This window comes from Schistocerca nitens, chromosome 1 (genome assembly GCF_023898315.1).
Source record: "Schistocerca nitens isolate TAMUIC-IGC-003100 chromosome 1, iqSchNite1.1, whole genome shotgun sequence".
Classification (NCBI taxonomy): domain Eukaryota; kingdom Metazoa; phylum Arthropoda; class Insecta; order Orthoptera; family Acrididae; genus Schistocerca; species Schistocerca nitens.
Window position 1 is genome coordinate 436,421,565 of NC_064614.1, and position 22,751 is coordinate 436,444,315.

The 22,751-nt window shown below is 39.4% G+C and overlaps 1 protein-coding gene across 1 annotated transcript in view; it reads left to right on the forward strand.

The window, feature by feature from the left end:
• The window catches only part of LOC126251352 (RING-type E3 ubiquitin-protein ligase PPIL2), a 72,334-nt gene that overhangs the window by 23,435 nt on the left and 26,148 nt on the right, over positions 1–22,751 (forward strand). The window lies entirely within an intron of this gene.

Consider the following 22,751-nt stretch of genomic DNA (forward strand, 5'->3'; position numbering starts at 1 on the left):
CCGAAGCAATTTGAATTTCAGCGCACGCAGTCCTCGCTGTACTTGGTTGTATGCAGTTGCAGGGTGATCATTCAGTTTTTATTCCGTGCATTTCCTGTGAGAATCCAATCTTCATAATTTTTTTTCCTGTTATTTGGCAAGTCGTTTTTTGCTAATAATTGACTAGAAGCGGAATATATTATAAATTCTTATTATAAATTTGTAAAGATAATTTGGTACTTGTAAATCCCGTCAGGCCTATAGATATGTGTTTTTGCATGACAGGCTATGAGAAGAAAGTTGAAAGATGAAGAGATACTGGAATTACTCCTGAAGGATTTTCCATCTGACATAGTACACTTGATAAGGAAATCCATGATTCTGATAAATAACAGGTTTTAGAAAAATTCAAACATAGCAGTGTACAAGTGCAAAAAACAAAAAATCGTGCCACACTGTCCACCAGTCAACAAGAGAATATTTCCATGTGTTCTTGAGAAGCTGAAGGAATACATTTTGAAGATGGTAGTGATTTTGAAAATGACCTGACAGCATGCGAACAAGAAAGCAACAATATACAAGCAGAACAAGAGGGAAATAGCAAAAAGCAAGCTGCTAGTCACAAAAATAATACAGACTCTCCCTCTGCTGAAAATGAAAGAAATGCCAAAATTGTGAATCACAGTCTGAAAGTTTCTCGCAAATTTAGGAGACAAAAGTGTGTAACAGATTTTCCTAAATTTATACTCCAAAAGGGAGTGATCGAGCAATACTTTTCCCAAAAGGGTTCTGCAACGTATATCTTTTTGACTGTTTTGTCAAGCGAAATGATTGAAAATATTATTTTTCAAAGTAATCTATATATTGTGCAAAAGGGGAAACAGATTCTGCCTATAACTGAAGATGAGCTTTACAGATTTCTTGGTCTTTAATTCTTCTGCTGTTGTCCTCATTTGCCACAAAAACTTCATTATTGGTGTTGTGATGGTGATCTGAATGTTCCACTTGTCCTACAAACAATGACAAGAGAGAGACACAAACAAGTTCAGTCTGTGATTCTCCTGATTGATAAGTAACACACAACTGAAAACAACTACAAACTATAAAAACTCTCACTAATGTCATCTGACAGAGAACTCATTAAAATTTTACCATGTCTCTGTCTTCTGTTGTATGAGGAAATAAATACCATCTGCATGTTGGCATCAACCATTATGTGGTTATCCCCTTTCTATACCTAAGAACAACACAGACGAACTGTATAAAACACATCTGCTAATTACAGCGTTGAACAAAAACTTTCAGAAACTACGGCTTCCAGATCAGATTCAGAGTATCAACGAGAGTATTGTTCAATTCAAAGGACGATCTTCCCGAAAACAATACAGTCAGTGAAATGTGGGTACAAGTTTTGGTGTCATGCAGATATGTCAGGTTAAATCTATGAATTTGATGTCTACCAGGGTGAAACATCTGATAGCAGCAAAGGAAAGTTCGGACTTGGTGGAAGCGTGGTGCAGAAACTGACATTCTGCCTTCACTACAATAATTATGTAGTTGTGATGGACAGTTACTTCTCTTCTTTGGATCTTTTTGAATATCTAAAAGCTCATGGTGTATATGCATGTGAAACAGTGCATCCCAATAGACTTCGCCTACCAATACTAAAGAATTATCAATAGCTGCTAAGAGGTGAATTAGAGAGTCAAACTTTGGAAGAAGGAATTACATTTTTCAAATGGAAAACAATAAGAGTGCATATTTTTTATCTAATTTTCTTGGAACTGAAACAGTCAGCATAAAACGGAAACAAAAAGATGGTACAAAAGTTGATATGATGGCCCCAGTTGTGGTTAGAGATTATATTTCACATATGGATGGAATTGATAAAGCAGATATGCTTCGATCCATTTATGACAGACTGTAAAGCTAAAAAATGGTGGAACCGCCTGTGTTTTGCTGCCATCGATATAACACTTGTGAATTCATACGTTATATATTCAGATTTCAATGGACGAATAGCTTTCATTCAATTCAGGTGTATGGTAACTCAGGGATTTCTGACAAAATGTAAAACAGTTTTGAAGAAAAGAAGACCAAAGCAAGAAACGTCTCCCAGCTCTTTACTCAATACAAGAATGCAGAAATCAAATAATTGAAAACTCAGGATGGAATGTAATAATATTATAAGAAGGAAAGTTGCCACTCACCATATAGCGGAGATGCTGAGTCACAGATAGGCAAAACAAAACGATTTTCACACTTAAAGCTTTCAGCTAATGGCCTTTGTCAACAATAGGCGCGCGCGCGCGCGCGCGCGCTCACACACACACACACACACACACACACACACACACACACACACAAATGCAATTCACACACAAGACTGCAGTCTCAGGCAACTGAAACCACACTGTGAGCAGTGGCACCAGTGCATGATGATAGTGGCGACTGGGTAGGGGGAAAGGAGGAGGCTGGAGTGGGGAGGCGGAGGGATAGTATGGTGGGGAAGGTGGACAGTAGAAATGCTGCAGGCTGGGTGGCGGGCAGGGGAGAGGTGGGGAGGAGGAAGGGGGGTGGAAGTAGTGGAAAAGGAGAGAAATAAAAAAAAAAAAAAAAAAAAGACTGGGTGCTGGAATGGGAGCAGGGAAGGGGCTGGATGGGTGAGGGCAGCGACTAACGAAGGTTGAGGCCAGGAGGGTTACGGGAACATAGGATGTATTGCAGGGAAAATTCCCACCTGTGCAGTTCAGAAAAGCTGGTGTTGGTGGGAAGGATCCATATGGCACAGGCTGTGAAGCAGTCATTGAAATGAAGGGTATCATTTTTGGCAGCGTGTTCAGCAACAGGGCTATCCACTTGTTTCTTAGCCACAGTTTGTCAGTGGCCATTCATGCAGACAGACAGCTTGTTGGTTGTCATGCCTGTAGAATGCAGCACAGTGGTTGCAGCTTAGCTAGTAGACCACATGACTGGTTTCACAGGTAGCCCTGCCTTTGACGGGATAGATGATGATAGTGACTGGACTGGAGTATGGAGGTGGTGGTGGGAGGATGTATGGGAGAGGTCTTGCATCTAGGTCTATTACAGGGGTATGATCCATTTCTCTCCTTTTCCGCTACTTCCCTCCCCCCTCTCCCCTGCCTGCCGCCCAACCTGCACCACTTCACTGTCCCCCATCGCCACCGTACTGTCCCTCTCCCTCCCTGTCCCAGCCTCCTCCTTCCCCACACCCAGTTGCCACTGCACTGGTGCTGCTGCTCGCAGCGTGGTTTCATTTGCCTGGGACTGCAGTAAAGTGTGTGAGTTGCTTTTGCATTTGTGTGTGTGTGTGAGAGCGCGCGCGCGGGCGGGTGCGCGCGGGCGTGCTTTCATGGGTGTGTGTGCATGCATACTCGCGCACGCACTTGCGTGCGTATGTGTGTGTCTTGTTGACAAAGGCCATTGGCTGAAAGCTTTAAGTGTGAAAATCTTTTTGTTGTGCCTATCTGCAACTCAGCATCTCCGCTATATGGAAAGAAGAAAGAAAGGTTTTTCACCTTCAAATGAAATTCAAACCCAAAATCTCAGAGATCATTGGCCAAATTTTGTTGCAAGTCGTGGTAGATGTGAAAACTGTGCTGTTCATAATATAGAATCAGGCCTCATTCTGAATGTTCTCATTGTAGAGTATTTTTGTGTGTCAGTGAAAGAAAAAACGATTTCTATGAGTATCACTTTTTATGAAGTAATGTTTGTTATTGTCTGTACAGTTTTTTTGAAAAAAATTAATAAAATTTGCATAATATTATTCGGTCTGGTTTTTCTTTATACTAAACCCAGTGGTGGATTTACATATAGGCCCACTAGGCATGGGCCTAGGGGCGGCACCTTAAGGGGGGGATGGTGTGCCTAGGGGCACAAAATTTTTAAATCCGCCACTGACTAAACCTATTTCCTAACAACTAGAATACCACAGAAAAGTTTTGAAATGTCAAAGTCAAAAAAGAAAAAATTCAGGCCATAAAGAAGGAAGTCAGATGTCCATGGTAATAGAAAATGTCACTACATGACTGTATATTCTTGAGTCCACAGAAGAAATTTAATCTCATACAGCATATATTTAATCTCTCTTTAATTCTGACCTATTTTGTCAAAGTATCACATCACCTGGAAACAAACTGAAAAACTGTGCTGCAGGGTAAGACACTCATTTTCTTTCATACATTTACTTAGTCAGTGTTGTAGTTCCTTATGAACAAGTTTATATTGATGGCAACAGTGTGGGATAAAATATGCAAGGATGTCATTTTAGAATACCAAGGGCTATTAGTAGAAACTTCACTGACTAGAAGTTAATTTTGAATTTAATTCAGAAATTAATCCCAGCCCATGAATTTGCTATGTTGTGCAATACTAAACTTAGATTGAATGAACAAGGTTCTAAATTAGCATGTAGTATCTGTAAAATAAATAAATAGAAACTATATAATTTTCAGTGCTTAAGGCTCTCATACACAGAATGCTGCTCACCGTCATGGCCCAGAATGGTAGGGAGACAGCATTTGGAATATTCAGGTGGTACTGTTTTAAAACATTTATTTTCTCATAATTATCTGGACAGCCAATATCGTAGAAAATACATTGTTCAGAAATTGATAGGTTCTGTCCAGACATCAGGTGGTGTGGCTGATTTGACCTCGTACACATACTGTTGCCAACTATGCCATTGTGATATGTTTTTAGCTGTTTGCTGAGCATGATTCAACGTACTTATAGCAATTTATTGGCAATGGATTTAGGTAACTGTGTGTGTGTGGACTAAAGTTTCAACAGTTCACGTATTTTAGAACTGTTGTTATTCAATCCTAAAGAAACCATTGATGATGATGGAGGCAGAGGTATACATCTGCATTTTCTGCTTATTGGTACAGATTTCATTGCTGATAGACTTACAGTACCTACTATGTTGGTTCAACACAGACACAGCTGTCACACATGCAGTGTGGGTGTTCAGTAGCTATATTCTTATCCTCCTGTGAACACTGGCATGTGTAGAATTTAATAAAAATATACAGTTACTGCTTTTCAGTCATAGAGAGCATTTTTGTTAGAGGTTCCCAATCATTATTGGTTACTGTTGAACTCAACATGTGAAATGCTTCTAAACCTTTTCACATTGATTATGAAACACCTCCAAAAATTTGTATGGTGCACTCATTACTTGCAATGCCGATAATTTTATTAATTTACCTTACATATCAAACAAATTATTTGAACTTCAGCAGTATGGGAGTGCATACTCACTTTATTTACTTACAATTTTTTGTGTGGATGGAAATTTCTTTATTATTTACTTCTTGTCAATTTGAACTTTGTTACATTATTGATTCGAGTTCACTGTGATCCAAATTCATTTTTTATTGTAATCTGCTTTATGTAGTTGGCAAATTGTCTACTAACCAGGCATTTGTACAATGTGTACAGGGATATGATGTGTTGCTCAGATGACCCTTTTAATCGTTAAAATGTCACTCCGTTACTTCTATAAATCTTTACTATCCCTTTGCAAAACATTTCCTCAAGTTTTATGTTCTAAGAATTTTAAATGTTCCATTTCTTTAATATTTGTTGATGATGCGGTAGTTAGTTGAATTTTATATCAGAAACTTAATATTTTGAATAATAGTGGTAATCCAGGTGAGGCTAATGTAAGATACGTACATTGGATCTGAAACTTTTGGAACATGTTCAATTTCCAGTGGTTGACAAACAGATATGAAAGTCCTAAATAATAGAAAGAATAGCGGAGTTGATGAATGCAACAGTAGGTAAATAAACTAGACTGAAAATGTTGCTAGGCTTTCAGATGATGTCTTTCTTCAGAGCTAATGACAGATACATGGGCACGGGAGCAAGCGCGCGCGCGCGCACACACACACACACACACACACACACACACACACACACACACACACACTTTCACAAGTACACTGAGCCAACAGTGCAACTCAATCGCCATATTTCAGTTATACAACAACGTATTAAAGATGATGGTGAAAGTAGACAGAATAAGTACATTTTACTGTCTTCTTACAACAGAATTTAATTGTGACGTGTTGGTGGCAGCTTTTGCTTAATTTTGCATTCAAATATTTTATGTGCTAATTGCGTCTTAAATTGCTTTGTAACTCGTAAGCCTAAGAATCTAGTTTCTGTACTGTTACCAAGTAGTTCACCATTCTTCTCCTCCTCCTCCTCCATCTTATTCATCCTTAGTTTTTGTCCCATATACAGGTGAGGTCTGCTGCATTGGCCCTCTGTCACCTTTTTATCCTATCTTGTACCTGATCAGGATACAGCTTGTGATCTTGGTGCAGCATGTCAAGCACTTGCTGCCTAAGTCATCCTACTGGCCATTTACCATTTACTCTCGAACTAACTCCAGTCTTTGCGACTGTTATTGCATATGTTCTAAGAACATGCATGAACCATCATCTCTCATCTTGTCTACTATTGGTGTTACCCCATATAACTTATGAACTTCGTCATTTGTGACATGATCAAGCAGTGTTAATCCCAGTGTCTACCTGAGAATCTTTTTCTGTGACTGCAAGACATTGTTCTGCTTCTTTTGTTGAAGGCAACTTGAGCCTTTCTGGAACCTTCCAGTCAGAGTACACCAGTCATAGAATGTCATTTGAATCACACACTGCTCAGGTTGTTAGAGATTTGTACACAGAGATTTCCAGCAGCAGAAATTGTTGAGCCTATGCAGTTAAAAGCCCTTGTTGCTGGAAGGTCAATCTGTGTTATTTAGATCTGTGGTGAAATACTGCATTTTCTCTATGTTAAGTCTTAGACCTACTTCAGCAAGGTGGTTGTTCCAACCTTGAGCTTGACACTACAGATCAGTCTTATCCTTAGAGCCCAATAGCACATCATCAGCATACAGTAATGTGCAGGGTGGATGTAGTTTTCTGTAGATCTCTTGTGACTGTATCCATGGCTATGGTGAAGAGGAGAGGTGAGAGAGCTGGTCCCTGATGTACTCCTGAAGAAACAGGATGAGTTGGAAGTTGGATGTGCATTTGGACAACTACTGAGCACTGTTCTGTAGCAAATGTGTCACTTGGAATGATTTTTGCATCCACATCACTGTTCAGGAATGGAAGCTATTTGGTTCATTTTGTTATCACTGTAGTAAGTGAAGCTGGGACATTCACTTCTTGAAGTAAGCATTTGTGACAGCAGATCGTGCGTCATTTAAGTATTCTTTCCTCATCTTCATTCGTGTGTCCAGCACCATTGTTACTATGGCATTGATATCCATCCCTGTTTGAACCAACATGACCACCAAGATCACCAGAGACAATAAGAATTTCTTCAGGTGGCACTTTCAAAATCCTTTCCTCGAGTGTCATCCTGAAGTCACCTTTTGTCCTCTGTGCAGCCTTTTTGCCGAGCACAACATGAGAGGATAGCAACAGAGTTACAAAATCTTGCACTAACAATGATCTCAGCTTTGTTAACTGTGTTTGGGCTGCAATTATAAATAATTTTATATTTGTCACTAATCTCTTGTGATTTTGCATCACCCCACCTGCTCTCCTGCCATTTGCAAATGTCACTTTTTAGATCTTCTTAGAGTTAGTTACATTTCCTTAGATCGTTTGAACAATTCTTGTATCAAAATGATGTGGAACTTTCACATCTACATCATAATCCACAAGCCACCTTACTGTGTGTGGCAGAGGATACTTCTGGTACCGCTAACTGATCCCCCCTTCCCCCTTCCCTGTTCTCTGGTGAATGGTGTGTGGGAAGAATGATTGTAGTAAGCCTCTGTATTATTTCTAATTTGTCGAATTTTCTTGTTGTGGTCATTTCATGAGATGCATGTGGGAGGAAGTAATATGTTGTCTGGCTGTTCCCAGAAATTTCAATAGTAAACCTCTCCGTTATGCACAATGCCTCTCTTGTAATTATGAGTCCTTGGCAATGCACCCACTCAACTTTTAATGGCTGTTGAGGAACCGGCCCCATGTGACCATGCCATTTGGGATACGTGTTACTGACTGTCTCAAGGATCTGTATGTATCAGACCCCCAAATATACAATCAGGGGTGGAATGCATTGCCACCTTGGTGTCTTCAGTGGGCCAAAGTGATTTTTAGTTTGACGTGGTACCTCCAGATTACATTTTTACAGCTTTGTTTTCTTCCATTTTAAGTACATACCACAGTTTTGCTGTTTATACAGATTGATCCCAGCAAGATAATGTCCTCAGGGGTTCCACTGTTTTCCCCAGATAGGGTTTTCAAAGTGCGTCTTCTGGAATAATTTATAAATTACGATGCGGAGTTACATGGCATTATGATGGCATTGGAGAGGATTCACAGACATCACTGTACAAGGTTTCTTGTGCACTACAAGCACTTCACCAAATCCAGTAGATCATTGATTCAGCTCATCCATGACTCCTTACCATGACAAGGTGGTTTGCTGGGTACCTGGCTACATTGGAATACAGGAAAACAGTATGGTCAACAAAGCGGCCAAAAAAGGAAGTCAGTATAGTGTTGTCCATCGGTGTCTCATCCTGTTGCATGCTGTCATCTCATTTTCTGACAGATGCATCATGCATCAATGGGAGACTGAATGGCTGAAGGTGACAGAAAACAAACTGTGGTTGCTCAAATCAACCACACAGGCATGGCAGACTTCATGTCAGCCTCACTGCTGGAGAGAGGTTCTGCTTACCAGGCATAGCCCTTTAACACATGGCTTCTTCCTCTGGCGGGAGGATCCACCAGGTTTGTGTTGTGCCACTTTAAGTTCAGCATATTTTGGCAATGTGTATCTTACACATTGATATCAGGGCAGCCCACAGTCTAGATGGAGATCTGCTCACCATCCTCACCGGTACTGATTCCAGTGTTGCAAGAGTGGTGAAATTTTGTGAGCTGTCAGGCCTCATCCCTAAATTGATGGGGAAGGGGGTCAGATTTTAAATGCATTATAAAGTGCTCCACATGTGGGGACAACCTTCGTTCCCACCCATGTGGCAAATGTCTTGCTGACTTTTCGTCAGGGCACTGATGACCATGATGTTGTGTGCCTCCACGTAAAATAATAATAATAATAATAATAATAATAATAATCATCATCATCATCTCTTGTAATGTCTTCAATTGGAGTTTGTTGAGCATCTCTGTAATGCTCCCACATCATTAAACAATCCCATGACGAAACACACCGTTCTTCATTGCTTCTGCTCTGTCTACCTTCTACACCAGTTTACGGAACATGGATACATGATTAGTGTTAATATTAATGAACGTATTATTTTTTAGTCCTGCTCATGTCACTACACCTAAAAACTAGTTTTTCCCCCATGGAATAGGGGGCATTGACCAGGAGAAATGATTTAGGTTTAGATTTAAAACTTGCTTTGCTACCTGTCAGACAATTTATGGTATTGGGCAAATGATCACAAATTTTTGTTGCTGTAAATTGAACTCCTTTCTGAGCTGCTGACAACTTTAATGGTAGGTAGTAAAGATCATTTTTCCCTCCAGTGTTGTAAGTATTTATATCACTGTTTTTCTCAAATTTTGATGGATTATTTATGACAGATTTCATGAACTAATATATGTATTGTGATGGCACAGTTAAAATGCGCAATTCCTTGAAGAGACACCCACATGTTGACCATGGATGAACACCACATATTATTCATACTGCCCACTTTTGTGCAGTCGGTACTTTCTCTCTAAGTGGTGAATTACCCCAGAAAATTATTCCGAGTGATATTATTGGGAGGCAATATGCAAAATACATTAGGAAGTTGATTCTTTTGTTTTCAGGATTGGCAGTTAATGTACATATAAAAATTGGAGCATTCTACAGTATTTACTGGCTCCTATTTGTGCACTACACCAGTTGTTACTATGGCTGTCTTTGTTGTAAAAAACTGAATATAATGTTTTCTCAAAATTTAGGGAGAGTCCATTTTCAGAGAACCACCTAACAATTAACTGAAAAACATCATTAGGAATCTCTTCTGTGGATTTCTCTCTAAGGGGCTTTATTATAACACTAGCATTGTCCCTAAAAAGTACCAATTTTGCTTGTTGAATATTAAGTGGGAGATCATTCACATACATTTGGGATAGGAGTGGACCCAAAGTGAACTATGTGTGACTCCCTTTGTGATTTCTCCCCAGCCACTAAAATTTTCTAGCCTTCCAACATTGTTTGAATTGTTCAGCACAACTTTTTGCATTCTGTTTCTTAAGTATGAGTCACACCAGTTGTGTGTGTAAAGTATTGATTCCATAAAACTTGAGTTTTTCTAAGAGTGTAACATGATCTGCACAATCAGATGTACTGGGAAGATCACAAATAATTTCAGCTGGCACTATTTTAGTATTATTTACGACTTGTAAAATTTGATGAGTGAGTGTATAAATAGCATTCTCAGTCAAGCAACATCGTTGGAATTCAATCTGTGATATGCTGCCAATTATATAGTCTGTCCAAAATTGCTTTAGGATTGAAAACGAGAACAGAAGTGGTGTGTATGTATGTGGGAGTTGGGGGGGGGGGGGGGGGGTTGACCATATGGCAAGCCTGGGCTGCTTTTCACCAGTAGGACACTACCTACAATCACAGCAAACTCCCAAATTGCCGAACCTTCACCTCACATCACAACACTTCCTGCTTGCAGTCAGCTTCAGTTGCAGTCAGCTTGCTGTCCTTTGTGATCATTCTGCCCTGACTTTCTGTGTGTTAATTTTTATGGTTGTAGGAATTATTGTTTTATTTATTGTTACTGTTATTTGTTGTTACCATTATTGTTTGTTACTGTTGTTCGCTGTGTGGTACTCAGTAATGTCAGCACGATGATGCTGAGTTTTAAGAGACATCCACAGTATAAATATTAACAAAGTGGTATGGATTGACAAAACGTGGGTCAGTTCTGGTCACATTGTCATGCAGAACTGGACAGACGACACGGCTAGTCTCCTGCTTTTTAAATCAAAGAAAACAGGAGATTGTTACAAAGAAATGAACCATGTTACATTTACAAAGTGGTTTCGAAGATTTGCTAATACTGAGCATTGAAAAACAGTCAACAGTTGCTCTAGATAACGCTCCTTACCATTCAACTGTTGTTGATGAGGCATCTACTATGACAAACCGAAAGGATGAAATGATTGCGTGTTTTCAGCTTCATAATGTTGATGTAAGTGATGACCTTAAAAAGGAGCAGCTTATGAAAAAAATCTCTCTCCATAAGCTGCAGTTCCTTCTATATGAAATCAGTGAACTGACTGAAAAGGCATGGGCATACAGTTATTAGGCTACCACCTTACCACTGGCATTTTAAACCAATAGAATTAACATGGGCCCATATTAAAGGTAGCATTGTCAGGAATACTAATAAATTCACCCACTCTGCAGTCGAAGCACTCAAAGAGAAGCTGTTCGTAATGTCAGCTCTGAAGACTGGAAGAAAAGCTGTCAAACATACACAGGGCAGCATGGAAAGAGCACGGCAGAATGAAGCTTGTTTGGAAAATTCAATGGAGCAGATGATATTTTCGTTAAATGACAAGTGACAGTGATCGTGACACTTCAGGAATCCATCATAGCGGTGAGAGTGATAGCAGTGGAGTTACAGGCAGATTCAGGTACATATTTGCCGTGTGCAATTTACATCCATAAGTACCTACATAACAAAATTATATTGTCATAAGTTATGAAATTTTAGTGAGAAGGCATTAACAGCAACTAATTCCAGTCTTTGAAGTCATCATCATCATCTTGGACAGTTTCCAGCCTCTGGCCGGATCTGTAGGTCTCTCCATTGTCTTCTGTCTTGCCACCATCTCTCTGTCTTCACCTTGGTCCAGTCTTCTCCTTTCTTCTGCATACATTCCTCTACTCCTTTCAGCCATCTGTCTCTCAGTCTTCCTCTTGGTCTCTTTCCTTTCAGTTTCATCCTGGGTATCATCTTCTCCTCCATTATCTTAACATATCCATACTATCTCAGCCTTGATTTCCCTATCTCCTCCTGTAATGGTTCCACCTTCATTAACTCTCTGATCCTCTCATTTCTTAACCCATCTATCTTTGTCACTCCAATACTGTTTCTCAAGAATTTCATCTCACTAGGTTGTATTTTGCTTTTCTCTCTTCCTTTCATAACCCAGGTTTCTGATGCATGTGTCAGGATCGAGACATAGTATGGCTAGTATATAATCTTTTTACTGATTTGGGGTACATCCTTGCTCCATATCAGGCTTTTGACACTCTTCCGAAATGCTTCTGCTTTTCTCCCCCGCTCATTTATTTCTCTGTCGTTTTTTCCATCTTTCTGTATCAGGCTTCCTAGGTACGTGAAACTCTCCACTCTCCTCAATCGTTCCGCACCAATTGTTATTCCCATTGTTCCTCTCTCCTTTTATCGTGTTGTTATAATAATCTCACTCTTTCTTACACTAAATTTCATCCCATATTCTTGTACTTTTCGTTCCCATACATCCAACTGCTCTTTTACTTCCTCCTCCTCATTCCCCCAAATCATCAGATCATCTGCAAACACCATAGCTTTCATCTTCCATTCACCAATTACTTATGCTACTGTACTCATTATATCATCCAACACTAGAATGAAGAGTAATGGTGAAAGTGCACTTCCCTGCCTCGACCCATTCCTCTGTTCAATCCAAGCTGATCTTTCTCCTCCCACTTTCACACAGCTCACACTTCCACGGTACTCTTCCCCTATCTTCCAAATAATCTGTTTTGCTTCCACACTTTGCTTCTACGTACACTATCATACACTTTTTCAATGTCCAGGAAGGTCATTAGTAGATCTATTCCATATTCATAGTGCTGTTCCTGCAGTTGTCTTACAGCAAAAATTATATCTACTGTAGACCTTCCTGTTCTGATGCCATGTTGCTCTTCTCTCATTCTTCCTTCTAATTTTGCCCAAATTTGTGCTTCCAAAATTTTCTCAAAAAATCTTTGCTCAATGACTCATCAATGTTATCCCCCGATAGTTCTTGCACTTTTTTCTATTTCCCTTCTTAAAGATCGGGACAATTATCCCCTTCTTCCAGTCTTCTGGGATCATCATCCGTCTCCACACAATATTCATTACTCGATATAGCCATTGTATCCCCACCTCTCCTGCTGTTCTCACCATCTCTACACTTGGCTCATCCAGACCTGGTGACTTCCCTCCCTTCATCATGCCCAGTGCCTCTTCCAAGTCTCCCCATGTAAGTCTTGTCTTTCTCTTCCAACGTGTGCGTTTAAATCTCCCATTACTATCATATTCTTCCTTCTCATCTACTTCTGCATTTCCTCTTCAAACTCTTGCTTCTCCTCAGAAGTGCAACCCACCTGCGGCACGTACACTTGTATTACCTCTGTGGTCGTCCCCTTGAGTGATATTTTGGTCTTCATCATCCTATCACGTATTCTCTTCATTTCCTCTTTTAATCCATCTCTTACTACTATTCCGACTCCATTTCTCCTTCCCTCTTCATTTCCACTCCAGCACAGTCAGTAGCCTTTCCTCAGTTCTCTCCTTCCTTCTCCTTTCCATCTCATTTTAGCTAACCCCAATAGGTCTAACTTCCTTCTTTGCGTCATGTGGATTATGATTTCTGCTTTCAAAAATAGAACGGGCCTCGGAAGGGATGGATGTAATTGATGGCGAACTTGCTATAAATAAGGATTTGGAACATTAAATATACAAACATTGATTGGAAAGGTGGAGGAGATGGTAGTATTTGCAGTAAACACTCAAAAGTGAATACTCAGAATCCAGGTATTGATGGCTCTTGTTATGCAAGTATCGATATGTCTGATTGTTTGTACATGGAGTGCATAGGGGTCTGAAGATGCCGAAATCGGTCATCTAAATAAAAACATCTGAAAACATACGGCTGTTTGGAGAATTTTCTGTGGTAAAAATATTCCAGAGGTATTTCATCTCAGGAATTCAGTCTGTATCACCAGAGATATATGTATCTGTTTCAGTGTAATTGCTGTAATAAGAAGCCCTGTTATCTGTATCGCTTTTATTCTTTCTAAACAATAGATGTTGGCATATTTAAGATATGTTTTCCTGTTGTGGTAAACATGCTTAATCTTATTTTTTGTTGCGTTACAAATGAGTAGGCAGATCAGACAAATTAATAACAGTTTCACTACAAACCTATAGCAATGTGCTTCCCGTATGGAAGCCCGATTAGTAGCTGATGCGCGAGCGGACCATTGAGCCTCATATTTAACTTAAATTATCTTGCATTAGAGATCTCCAACAGAGTCCTGGTTTCAGACATTAGAAAATATGATGTATTTGTAAGATTTCATTTGCTTAACATATTCAACTAACTTCGATAACAAAAAAAAATTCCCACCTGTTGAAAGTTAGGTAATTTCATGAGAAAATGCATTCTCTTAAAACTGTACATATATCATCATAATAATTTGTTGCCCCAGATAAAACTAAAATCAAAACACAGCTTAACTCTTCCAGAACACATTGATGCAATTTCCATATTTATAAAGTGAACAGTTTGCCTGTTTGGGAGAGCTGAATGAAATATAAGGCCACGCGTGTGCTCCAAGTGGAATGTGGCAGCTCTGCTGTTTGCTGCCACATGCTCCTGCTGAAGTGTCAGTCCTAAAGTAATTTTGGACAGACGGTAGATTGGGACATCTATGGGTTCACTGCAGGTGGTACGGACAGGTTGCTTTGTGAAATAACAGTGATGGTTAGTAAAGTTAAAAAATCAACAAGCAGTTGTTTGCATCCCACTTAGACAATGAATGGACATCACTCAGTTGCAGTATGATGGAAGTGGAGGAACTGTGGGTAACGTTTAAATGGATTGTAAATTGCACTCTGGAGAAGCATATGCTAAGCGGATTAAAGATGAAAAAGACCCACCGTGGTTTAATTACAAAATTCAGGAAATTATTAGGAAGCAAAGGCTGTTGCACTCACAGTTAAGAAGAGAACACACAAATGACAGGTAAAAGTTAGTAGAGATTTGTGTGGCTGTAAAAATACTGATGCGTGAGGCCTACAACAAGTACCACCTTCGTAGCTTAGCAATAGATCTTGATCGTAGCTTAGCAATAGATCTTGCCCGAGAACCCAAGAAAATTCTGGTCTTAAATAAAATTGCTAAGCAGGTCGAAGGCTTCTATCCAGACACTTCTTGACCATTGTGGTGTTGTAATAAAAGATAGCCACAGGAAAGCAGAAGTTTTAAATTTCATACTTAAGAAATCACTCACGCATGAGGATCATACAAGCATTCCGTCATCTGATAATCGCACGGACTCCCATAAGGAGGACATCATAATAGGGGCCCCTGGCATAGAGAAGCAGCTGAAAGAGTGGAAAACAAGTAAGTCAACAGGTCCGGATAGAATCTCTGTTTGGTTTTACAAAGAATATTCTGTGACATTGGCCCCTTCCTTACCTTGCATTCATCATGAATCTTTCGCCCAGCACAGAGTCCCAGGCGACTGGAAGAAAGCCCAGTTGACTCCTGTCTACAAGAAGTACTTAACCGCAAAATTACAGGCCAATATTCTTAACATTGGTTTGCTGCAAAATTCTTGAATGTATTCTCAATTAGAATATAATGAAGTTCCTTGAGATGGAGAAACACAGTTTTAGAAAGCATTGCTTGTGTGAAACTTAGCTTTCTCTTTTCTCACATGATAACCCGCAAGCTGTGGATGAAGGCCAGTAGGCAAATTCCATATTCCTAGATTTCTGAAAAGCATTTGACACAGTGCCCCACTGGAGATTGTTATGTCCCACTGGAAATTGTTAATAAATGTATGTGAGTGTTTCCAGATATGTAAGTCACACGAAGACTTCTTAAATGATAGCACCTAGTACATTGTCTTAGATGGCAAGTGTTCATCAGAGACAAGGGTATCATCGGGAGTGCTCCAGGGAAATTTGATAGGAGTGCTGTTATTCTCCATATACATAAATGAACTATGGGCAGTATGAGCTGCACTATGCGGCTGTTTGTTCGTGATTCTGTGGTACACGGGAAGCTGTCATTGTTGAGTAGCTGCAGAAGGATACAAGATGACTTAGCCAAAATTTCTAGTTGGTGTGTTGAACGGTAGCCAGCTCTAAATGTAGGAAAATATTAAGTTAATGCAGATGAGTAGGAAAAACAGTCCCATAATGTTCAGATACAGTGTTGGTATTGTGCTACTTAACACAGTCAGGTCAGTTAAGTATCTAAGTGTAATGTTGCAAAATAATGTAAAGTTAGGAAATGGAATCTGCATGTAAGGATTGTAATGGGAAAGGTGATTTGTTGGCTTGGATTTATTGAGAGTGTCTTCGGGAAGTGTGATTAATGTGCAAAGGAGACCACATATAGAACACCATTGTGACCCATTTTTGATTATTGCTCGACTGTTTGGATCCCTACCAGGTTGTGTTAAAGGAAGACATCAAAGCAATTCAGAGACATGCTGCTAGATGTGTTGCTGTTAGGCTCAGTCAACATGCAAGTATTGTGGAGATACTTCAGGAACTCAAATGGGAATCCCTGGAGGGAAGGTGACAGTCTCTTTGGGGAATTCTGTTGAGAAAATTAGGGAACTGACATTTAAAGCTGATTGCAGAATGATCCTATTACCACTAGTGTACATTTGGCATAACAGCCATGAGCTTAAGATAATTGACATTGGGGCTTGCACGGAGGCATATAGACAGTCATTTCTCCCTCGCTCATTCTGCAAGTGGAACAGGAAGGGAAGTGGATAGCGGTAGTTCTACTTAAATGTGAGACTGTTCTTGAGTATACTACTTTTTCAAACATTTTGGAAAAAGATGCCAGTAAGGCAACTGGACAATAATTATGTAAGTTCTTCTTTGTCACCTTTCTTATGGAGAGAGTTAACAATTGTATATTTTATTCTGTCTGTAAAAATACCCTATGTCAGCGATGCAGTACACATATCACTAAGAACGTTACTTATTAAGTTCGAACAACTTTTCAAAATTCTGTTTGAAAGTCCATCAACATTATATTTATTTATTTATTTATTTATTTATTGTTCCGTGGGACCACATTAAGGAGAAGTCTCCATGGTCATGGAACGAGTCAATACATGAAATTATAACACGATTTTAGAAACAGATAAAATGAAATATAAGAAACATATTCAGGTGCCACGTCGTTAGTTTAAATAAAGAAAATCAAGAATGTAACACTGGAATTTGCTTAATTTTTTAGCTCTTCCAGGAGCTCCTCGACAGAATAGAAGGAGTGAGCCATGAGGAAACTCTTCAGTTTAGACTTAAAAGCGTTTGGGCTACTGCTAATATTTTTGAGTTCTTGTGGTAGCTTATTGAAAATGGATGCAGCAGAATACTGCACTCCTTTCTGCACAAGATTCAAGGAAGTGCATTCCACATGCAGATTTGATTTCTGCCTAGTATTAACTGAGTGAAAGCTGCTAACTCTTGGGAATAAGCTAATATTGCTAACAGCAAACGACATTAAAGAAAATATATACTGTGAGGGCAATGTCAGAATTCCCAGACTGTTGAATAGGGGTCGACAAGAGGTTCTCGAACTTACACTACACATAGCTCGAACAGCCCGTTTTTGAACCAAAAATACCCTTTTTGAATCAGAAGAATTACCCCAAAAAATAATACCATATGACATAAGCATATGAAAATATGCGAAGTAGACTACTTTTCGTGTTGAAATGTCACTTATTTCAGATACTGTTCTAATGGTAAATAAAGCAGCATTTAGTTTCTGAACAAGATCCTGAACATGGGCTTTCCACAACAGCTTACTATCTATCCGTACAATAATTATGTAAGTTGTTCTTTGTCACCTTTCTTATGGAGAGAGTTAACAATTGTATATTTTATTCTGTCTGTAAAAATACCCCATGTCAGTGATGCATTACGCATATCACTAAGAACGATACTTATTAAGTTCGAACAATAATTGGTTTTTTAGAATTTTTATAATTCTTTATAATTCTATTAATTTTGGTGAAGAGTCTTGGTGCTAATTGTGGAAAGAAATTTTTAATATATTCACTTTATTCTTCAACTGAACCATTTAATCTCAGTTTTGCTGCTACGAGGGGGAGTTGGAAAATAAGTTTCCCCTGTCGACTGTGTGTAGAGTTGTGTGATATGGGCGAAAGACGACACGGCAGGTGAACATGCACGTGCAAGACACTGATACACCATTGGATAGAGGTCGACCGCGATCAAGCAGATGGCGCTGTCACAGTGCCTGTGCATAGCACAGGCCAGCCATTCAGTCATTCCCCGGAACTATGGAGGAAATGTGCGTTTTGGAGTCGTGGTCAAAAGCGGAAGTGAGAGCTGTTATCTGCTATGAATGGGCACGTGAAGTATCAGGCACAGAAATTCATAACTGCCTTGTTGAGGTATATGGGTCAGGTGTGATCTTGAGGCAGATGATGCGGAGATGGTGCCAGCAATTCAGTGACGGACGTCAGCAATTGCAGGATGTACAGAGACCTGGACGGACGCGCACGGCCACTACAGATGCAAATGTCAGGAAGGTGGATGACATGATTAAAGCGAACCAGCGTATCACCGTCGATGGAGTAGCGGCAGAACTTGGAATTGGACATTAGTGAGCTCACAAGATTATCCATGACATTCTTTGATACAGGAAGGTGTCAGCACAATGGGTACCCTGCCAACTGACCCCGACACACATGGAACAACGCATGGCGTTCAACCTGGAACAGCTCGTGCATTACCATGAATCTGGCAATGACCTTCTGTTTTGGATTGTGACGGGGGATGAAATGTGGGTCCACCATTACAAGCCCGAATCGAAGGCTGCATCCACAGAGTGGAAACATCCATTATCACCTTCTGATAGAAGTTCAAAAGCACTCCGCCTGCAGGTAAAGTGCTACTTGCCGTTTTCTGGGACGCCACAGGAGTTTTGCTGTTGGACTTTCTGGAGGATGCAACCATCAATGCTGTGCGGTACTGTGCCACTCTATCGAAATTGAAAGAGATGATTCAGAAAAAGTGGCCTGGCCTTCTCAGATCTGGCATTCTGCTGTTGGATGACAGTGCGAGACCACACACGGTGACGGCAACGCAAAACCATATTGCAACTCTTGGTTTGGAATGTTTACACCATCTGCCTTACAGTCCGTATCTCGCACCAAGTGACTTCCATCTGTTTCCTGCTTTGAAGAAGACGCTCGGTAGAAGGCGCTTTGGCAGCAATGCTGATGTCAAACAAGCCGTTCAGTATTTCTTCCGTATGCAACGCCCTGATTTTATCCTGGAACGCTTTTTGAAGCTTATAAAGCGGTATGACAAATTTCTCAATGTACTTGGAAATTATGTAGAAAAATAAAGATATGTCTTATCTTAAATGTCTCATTCTCTTTTTTTTTCCTTTCACACACAACTCTGACCACAGTCGACAGGGGAAATTTATTTTCCAACTCCCTCACATATATTCAGCTTCTGATTTATCAGTCATACCATTGTCACTTAGTTTGTTATGGTGTCTTGTACGTGGACTAGTTGTCCTGCCTCGTGTTTGACAATGTCCCATAGAGATTTATTATATGGATTATTAGCCTTTTGACTGCTACAGATGTGCTCTCTACATTCCGTGCTGAGAGCGACTTTGTTGTTGCTGTACTGCTTACCTAATGCTTCTACCTGTACTGAGAGATGGCATTCCAGCTGCTGTGAGCTACTTATGATCCAATTTTAAGAAAACTATTCAGCAAAAAAATTTGATTTTTGTACATATCACAGCCCGATATCTTCGCTCAATAAAAGACTGAATTTCTTTTCGAAATTTGTTATAGTTAATGTGCTGTGTCAAATTAAGTAAAGCCATTGCACAAAATTTTAAAGAGTTTGCATAGGTAAAAATGCATTACATAAACGTTATTTATCATTGATTTTAGCTCATACATTGCTGTGTGCAAAATGTAGATAAGATATCAAAATTTTATATAAAATTGAGAGCAGAATGATACATCATTTCGTTCCTGAGTTACTGGTTTTTATATCCGATGGACGGTCACATGCAATGCACCCATTTCCATCTCTATGCATCAGGAATGATGTGGTCGTAACCGATTCATATTTCATAAATGGTTCAAGATACCGAAGTGATGCTTTTTGCATAGCATGCAAAGAGGTATATAAGTTGTAAGATATACTCAAAACTTTTTTATTTGTCAAGATATGCAAGTAACGCATCTGCAGCTGTGAGAGGGTGTACAGAACGGGACACATAAACACATCAATAGTGCTCGAGGAAAACCGAGGGGCTGCATTTAACCATGCCCTCAGCAGGGAGCAGTGGAGCATGACGAGTTAACTCATCTACAGCATTCAAAGGATTAATTTCTGTCAAGACATACTTACTTCTTGACATTCAAATGACTTTCCTTAAAATCTTACAGTATTTTTTGTAGTATACCCGTAATGCCACCTTTATATCAATTTCTGTCTTCCTCATATGCGAGATTTTAGTACCCTTAGTTATCCATGGCTTACTTGTTTGTTTGTTATTAAGGAATTTCTGGATAACTTTTTAGGAAAGTAACTTTCAAGTATGACAAATTTATCATGGAATAAACTGAAGTTGACATTAGCATCTCCTTCTATACATATCCCATACCACCTGTTTTAGCTCACTCTTAAAACGTTGGATCCAGTTCTCATTAATAATCCTCGCTGCTTTGCATGAACCTGACTCAGGGCTCTAAGATGCTATATTGTTGTTCTTCATTAATTGTGCATCATATTCAGTTCATGAACAATTGCGTACACATTACTTATTTCAGCCTGAGCACTGTATATAAAAATGTTAGCAGTCAGTGTCTTACTGTCTTGCTGTATACAAGTGGAACAGTTGACTACTGAAATTAGATTGAAAGACCCAAATAATTATTTGTTTATTTTTCCTCGCCATATCTTTTAGAAAGCCTGCATTGCAATCTCGACAAACTATTAACTACTTCTTCTTGTCTGACAGGTAGCTGAATAATGCATCTAGATTTTTTATAAATAGCTAAAAGTCTCCTAGAGGAGATCTGTAGACTATTACGATCAAGGGACTGATGACCCCATAGTTTGGTCCATTTATACCCCCAAACCAACCATCCAGCTGTTACAATTACCAGAGAAGTATTTTGCAGTAACATCTCACAACCACATGCTTCTAGGTTCTGATCGACATAAAAACTGTTTGTTTCAATATTTTTGACTTTTGTCCAACTTATCCATACATTGCAACTCCATTCTTCATGTTAACTGTAAGTGGAAATGATGCTAGTCTATAATCCCTGATATTTAACTTCTCCATCTCTGTGGTTACGTGGTGTTCATCTTATTGAGGTGCATTCAATGATTTTTGTATCCACATCTTCCAATTGCAGCAATGGACACAGCACATGTATCAGACTTTTAGTCGAAAGCAGTCTACTCAGCTCTTTGTTTACATGACTGAAAACTGTGTTAACCCAGGGTTGGTCATGGCACTGTAAAACCTACACAGACCCCACACGAGTGTGTATTTTTGCTGCTCCTGTTTCCTCCAGGTTACCTTCAATGCTTAAGACAATATTTTTCAATCACCGTGTCGTGACACATTGGTGTATCGCGAATACATAGCAGGTGCGTCCTGAGATTTTTAAAGTCTTTTAATCCTCCGTAGATAAAATATCCAAATCATAAAAAAATTATTAACAAATTGTTTCTTGGAGTAGCCCAGTCTGCAAGAAATCGTCCATTATTATATGTGATTATACGCATTTGAACATGTATCATATTATAATAATTACATATTTTATGCATTCAACCCTAAAATGAACACTCCCTTATTCCAAATCTTTACCAAAAAGGTCATTTGATCCTTTGCTGCTGCGGCTCCTGTTATCTTTCACTAATTGTCAACATTGTCAGCTGTTATTCCTCTTTCAGTTCACTGTGTATATAAGAGGGCTGACATTAACTGCCAGTCATTTTATTTTTTGGTAATTAGTCATCATGTGTCATCCGTTTCACTGCTCAGTACAACTTTATACTAGCTTCAGTAGTTTTTTGATATTTGCTAGTAGCTAGTGCTTTTATTATGGACAGATCTGTAATAAGGGAAAAGTAAGTCTTAGGGGTCAACAGCTCTTCTACATCTGAGGATAATGGAGATGAATATACTAATATTCAAAAGAAAACAAAAATTGTGCCATCGTTGTTGTCTACTAATGAGAAAAATGTAAAACAAGGATCAAGCTAGGTTCAACATAAGGGCCACTATAAAGGAGAATATATAAATTTCAGATTTACGTGGACAGATGAGGAGGGCAGGCCTGTACTGAAATGTTTGGTGTGCGGCAAAGTCTTGTCTAATGGGTCCGAGTTACATAACAAAGTGGAAAGGCATTTGGAATGAAACCATCACAGCATCTCTCAAAAACCACAAGAGTATTTTCAACATATGTGTACTTCCATCCACGCATCTCCTGTCATGATGGAAAAATGAATAAAGCTCTCAGATAAAGCCTTTCTGGTATAATTTGAAATTTCTGAAATATGTGAAATCAGGGAAAGGCAACCACTCACCTATAGTGGAGCAGTGCATGGTGCACAGTAAATCATGACAGAAAACTGCTGTTTTCTGTTATGTTTTACTGTGCTCCATATGTGGACCTAAGTAGGTGAGTGG